This window comes from Mustela nigripes, chromosome 7, assembly GCF_022355385.1.
Source record: "Mustela nigripes isolate SB6536 chromosome 7, MUSNIG.SB6536, whole genome shotgun sequence".
NCBI lineage: Eukaryota > Metazoa > Chordata > Mammalia > Carnivora > Mustelidae > Mustela > Mustela nigripes.
Genome location: NC_081563.1, coordinates 63,132,568 through 63,138,567, shown reverse-complemented (window position 1 = coordinate 63,138,567; position 6,000 = coordinate 63,132,568).

Sequence of the window (6,000 nt, the reverse complement as noted above, 5' to 3'; positions counted from 1 at the left end):
TGAACTACTGTACATTCTTAAAATGTTTATCTACCCTGATCTGAGTGGGTTTCTGCCACCTACAAACATGGGACTCGGGCTCATGGTATGCGCCTGACCCAGAGACAGCCTGTCCTCACGTCCACAGACCTTTGGCTTGCTTAGGAATCCCTCGATGCCATCCTTCTCTTGCCTTTAGACTTGCATCTTGCTATTTTATGGATGTTAGAGCAACATACAGATTTTTTGAATGCAATTTACTTATCAGGTTTATAGTCAAGGGATGTTGGTTCTTTACTCAGAATTAAATTCCCTCTAACTTTTTAAAGAAAAAAAAAAAGGTCCAGTCTATTCAAAGGACTATGCTATTAGACCAGAAAGTCCAGATCCAAAGAGGATTTCTGAGAATCTTCTGAGTCATTTTAGTACTATGAGAATATTCTGATAGCCTCCCCCCACTGCCTCTGTTTGAGGTAGCAACTTTCACTGGGCACAAAAAAAGTCACATTTTGGAGCTGCACCTTGAAATGCAGACTTCAGGGCGCCTGGGTGGCTCAGTGGGTTAAGCCGCTGCCTTCGGCTCAGGTCATGATCTCAGGGTCCTGGGATCGAGTCGCACATCGGGCTCTCTGCTCGGCAGGGAGCCTGCTTCCTCCTCCTCTCTCTCTCTGCCTGCCTCTCTGCTTACTTGTGATCTCTCTCTGTCAAATAAATAAATAAATAATCTTATAAAAAAAAAAAAGAAATGCAGACTTCAAGGTCAGTCTAAGTGTTAGTAATGCTTTTTCCACTGTGAACCCCAAATCAGTGCTTTTTAACAATTGAGATTGACAACAACAGCTACACCAGGAGCTTAAAATAAATAAACATAATCAAAAGGCAGAAACCCCAAATCAAGCTAACTTACTTTCTTTCTTTCTCTTTCTTTCTTTCTTTCTTTCTTCCTTCCTTCCTTCCTTCCTTCCTTCCTTCCTTCCTTCCTTCCTTCCTTTCTTTCTTTTCCCCCAGTCTGCTTTCCAAAGGTGGAATTGGAACAACAAAGCAACAGTAAACATTCTTGAATCTGTTTGGATAAAGCCTCTTACAGACCTGTTTTATATAATCCTGGCATGGATGTCCTTTTGTATTTTGCAAGCAAGAGAAGTCCTTATGCTGTAGTCTCATTGAAGGACAGAAGTGACACCACACTCCAGGAGATATTTCTTGTTTAAACAAGTTACAAGAAGATTATTTGAAGGGTAACAGCCAGGTTATGTACCCCATAAAAGTACGAATGATTTACAAATATTTAACAAGGAAAAAACTAATTATGCTGCTCCTGTCACAGAGAGGCCAGCCTCAGAAATGGTATAATCAATATGGGAATGTTCGCTGTAATACAGTCTGTCAGCTTTTTAACCAACCAACCAAAAGGAAGAAAAACAGGATCAGAAAGTCTATATACAAAGTTGAGACCTCTCCTCCAGCCTTGTGAATCTTATGTATGTGACAGTTGGTACCTTCCACGTGTAAGCTATCTGGACATTCAGAAGTTATTTCCAAGGCCATTTGGGAAGACCCATTTGGCCTGAATGTCAATAGAATATTAGGGGAATGTTGATAATATCAAGAATATTAATATTGTTATAATTATAATTACAATATTAATATACAATGATATTATTAATTATTGACATAATTAATGTTGGTATATTATAATTAATATGAATAATATTAATAATATTATTAGTAGCAATATTAATAATTTAAGGGAACTGGTGGCTTTACCATGGGTCCCTGGACACAAAATATCACATTTGTTCTCTGGTCCCTGTTCCTGTTCTTGAGAACATTTGTTCTTTCCACCACATCAACAGGAATTTGACTCCACTATAGACTAGGGAAATTGTTTTCCTAGGATGTGTGTATGTTTGAAGATGTGTGCCTTGTTGCATATTTTTGCACAGTATTACAGAGCAATCTAAGTGTAATGATACAGATGTATTTGTGGGTATCTAAGAGCCCAGGAAAATTGCCTGGTACAGAACCGTCCCCCTGGAATACAAAAAGTCCCCCAGTGGCTCTCAGAAGAGGGTGAATAAGGGGGAGTTGCAGTCGTCATGAGCCCAGCTGGAGTCAGACTCTATGGGCCACTAAGTGGCCCAGCTCTGGCCACTTAGTATTGACCATGATGCGTAAGACAAATGTGTTACAAATGTTTCACTGAGAAGGAAGCAGACAGTGGGATTTATTGTATAAGGTCATGGTGAAGATGAAATGAGACACGGCAAGTTTTGAAGAAACGTTCTAGAACATAGTAAGTATTCAATAAATCTTAGTGATCAGCATAAAACCAAAGACTTTTCCATTTATAATTTATGTTGTCTTAGCCTGGCTATCCTCCAGGTACAAACGGGGTCTCAGCCCCAGGAAAGACCCAAATTTTCTTGTCGTTTGCCAGTAGCTGCCCAGCATTTGGAAACAAAACACTCTGTGAGGTGCTCCCCTGTGTCCCTCTCTCTCCTGCCCCCACCAGTGTTTGCTGGTTTTCCCAGACTGCTTCACATCAGTTCACAGACGGCCTCTTACTTTTCTTAGGGATATTGGTTCACCTCAGAGTCCCCAATGATGATGTGCTGCTGTAGGACCTGCAGCCAAGATCTACGGGGAAGTTGAGGCTAATGCCAAGGGCTGCGTCTTCCTTCTGCTGCTTCCACAATTACCAGCTGTGAGCAGTCAGGCTGGTGTCTCGACTCTTGCTGTCCTCACTACTTGGGAGCCCCATGGTGGAAATGTCTCTCTCCTTCGCTCCGTGGCACATTGTATTACTAGAGCATTAAAACAGTTCCTTCACTTATGGTCCCTTTAAAACAAAGCAAAAATAAACTTCAACCTTTGCCTATAGCACCCTCCACAAGCTGCAGCCATGCATTGGTAGGATCCAAATGGGGACCGATATGGAACCTTAATGCTCTGCTTTCCTCTCAGGCTTTCTGTCAGGCATCTGTACAAAAGAGGACTTTCCCGGCCAATTTTCTTAGGAGGATTGTTCCTTGAGACCCTGGCCAATATACCAGTAATTTATACATGCCCAGGCACGTCTGAATACCAGGGTAGGCTCCGTGGAGACCCCTCTCTAGATGATGTAATTGGCATGGAATCTTTTTATATTCCGACAGAATTTTACCCCATATGGTTTTGGGGAACATGATATAACCCATGGCAAATATCAGAGTCATAGAACATTGATGGCTATGATAGGCCTCCCTGTGTTACACGTTCAGAGATGGGAACCCTCGTTGCTTCCACACATAAAGTTCTCAGAGTTGGGCTGCCTCTGATTTGTAGCTTTGTTTCAGTAGTTTGGGTTGGTTACCACATTTTACATTGTAATAACTTTACTTTATTGCTACTGTCACAACAAAGCAAAGCAGCTATTATCTTATAACAAACTAAAGCTACATTTCTAAACCCTTGCATCTAACCAAACTACAGTGCTATAACACCTAATTTACAGTTTATTCCAATTGCATGGACACGAGGAGCATAAAATAAAAATAAAAAAAATATATATCAGATTTCATTGGCTCGTCTGGGCCAAGTGCTTTGAATTTTGGGAGGATGGTTATAAAATAGCCAAGGTTCCATGTTGCTCACAAGACTTCTCTTTAGCACCCGGAAGCTATTTGGGGCTGACTTAAAAGTGTCCACGTGGTAGAACGGCATCACACCCGGGTTCTCTCCCTTCTGCCTGGTCAAACTAGAGCCTTCTCCCCCCAGCTTGTGCAGAGTTGTCTTCCCTGAATTACGTATGGGCACTGCTGTGTGAGGGATTCTTAAAGGTCCCCAGAAAGTGAAAGGTTCTCAGAGATGATTCACCAGGCCAGCCAGTTAAGGGTTTGAAGGGGTGATGGGAGACATTCCAAGTGCAGAAACAGACATGCAATGTGGCTTCCTGGTGTCCTTACGCAGTGTTCTGGCGTGTTTCCATTGAGGGGTTTCTGGTTAAAAAGAGGGATGTACTACCTTTAAAATAAACTAGAGAAATGACACCCTGATTCCTTTTTTCTTCTTACAGTCTCCTACACAAGAGATCATTCAGATTCAGAATGGCCTTACCTCTCCTCTCTCACCCAAGACCAATCACATCTTTCCTGTAAGAGCCAAGCACTTCTAAAAAAATTGTGTAGGAAGTTCCTAACAAGAACCTAACCTGGGTGTTAGCTCCCCAGCCCCCCCCCCCCCACACACACATCACCCTGACAGGATGGGCTCTTCTCTGAGCTTCCATAACTCTCAGTTATTCTCTAAACCATGGCCCATATGGTAGCACTGCACTTGACAATCTTGGTGAAGTAGCATTTGGAAATGGACTGTCTGAAGCATAATAACATGGGACTAGGAGAAATGTAGAGTGACTTCTGGGGTTCTGGTGGTCATGGGTCAATATGATAGTGCCATTTATTGAGAGAGGCAGAGATTTGTGAGGTATGAGAGTTGATTGCCTACTTTTTTATATAGCCATTTAACTATATGAATCATTTATCACTTAAGCTGTATCTCCTTACACTGCTAGTCATATTTTTCAGCTTAGCATAGTGGTTTCCACTGGTTAGTGACCCAGAAACACTAGTTAATGACTATGGGAGCAGTGCTCCCCTCAAAGCTGGACAAGACAGGCCTTCGATATCAAGCTTTAGAATGTTTCTCTCTGGATATACTCCTCCCCACAAGGTGATGAGTTTGCAGGATTATGGGAGTGGGTCCAAGCACAGATTTTGCCTTTGTCTCTAGACATGTTCTCATATCCCAAACCTGTTTCCAAGGCCAATGCAGTCTTCCCCCAGCTCCAGCTCTTACGGACAGACTACCTGACTGGTAAGGGCACATCTGGGCCTCCTGAGTGGTCGAGTAAGCCAAGAAATGGTCTTTTGCGGGGCTAAGAGATGAAAAAGTCCAGATGTGCTGATGGAGATGTCCACATAGATGTGGTGTGGATTAAAGCTTCTGTGAGACGTGAGGGTGTTTTGTCAGGAGGCAAGCTTCGGACACTAAAGACCAGCCTGCTCCATACCTCCAAGTTTCAGGAGAACATTCCAAGGACTCCAAAAATTTTCATTTGGAACCTGAATTTCTAGGTTATTATAACTGTGTATTCACTGAGGTAGGGGGATAGAACATATTTTTTTAGATTAGATTGTTAGTTCGGTAGAATTCAATATTTAGATCTATGATACATGTACTCTTGGCCTCAGTCCTGAAATGTCAGAGCTGGACCTGACTAGGGGCACCAGGAAACACTTGATAGTCAGGGTACCCTAAGCTCCCCTTGCAGAATGTGACCATCACAGCTCCCAATGTTGAATCTCATAGGGCTCTGTCACTGGAAACTGGCATTTCAGTAGGTCTGAGAAATGGCAAGGGCTATGTCTCAGGCTCAGGAAGTTGAACAGCAGGAGGGACCTGGTTCTTCCCTCCTAAATTATTTTGATCTCTCAGTACTTTAGACTCAGTCCTGCTGTCTTCAAGCTTAATCTATTCTCCCTGATCATATCATGCTAATTTTCCCTCTTTCCTTTGAAATAATAACATTACAGCATTTGATTTTGTCTCTCCCCACCCTACCTCCCGGGTGTCGGACTGAATTTCTTTGTGTTCTCATAAACTGTGCCACTCCTCCGCAAGCTGCCCATCATTGGAAGGGTTAGAATACCTTATTTTCCTTCCATTTTTAGGAACATCTGTATTTCTCAAATTGGAAGGGTTGCTTTGACTGTTTTCTGATTTTCTCACCTTCTTTTCCTACCACTCTTTCTGTCTTCCTTCTTGATCTCTCCATTCATGTCAAGCGGAGAGCGAGTCATATGAATATATCAGGAGCATTTGATTTTCTCAAAATACACTGGGCAAAAATGCCTAGATGAGAGTACAGAGAGATATCTCAAGGCTTTAAAGGGAGGCTGTGGAAAACCTATGTACACAGAGCATGCTTGTCCATCATCCCCTGGTTTTGGAGGTTGTCAGGCAAAGCCTGGAAGGAAA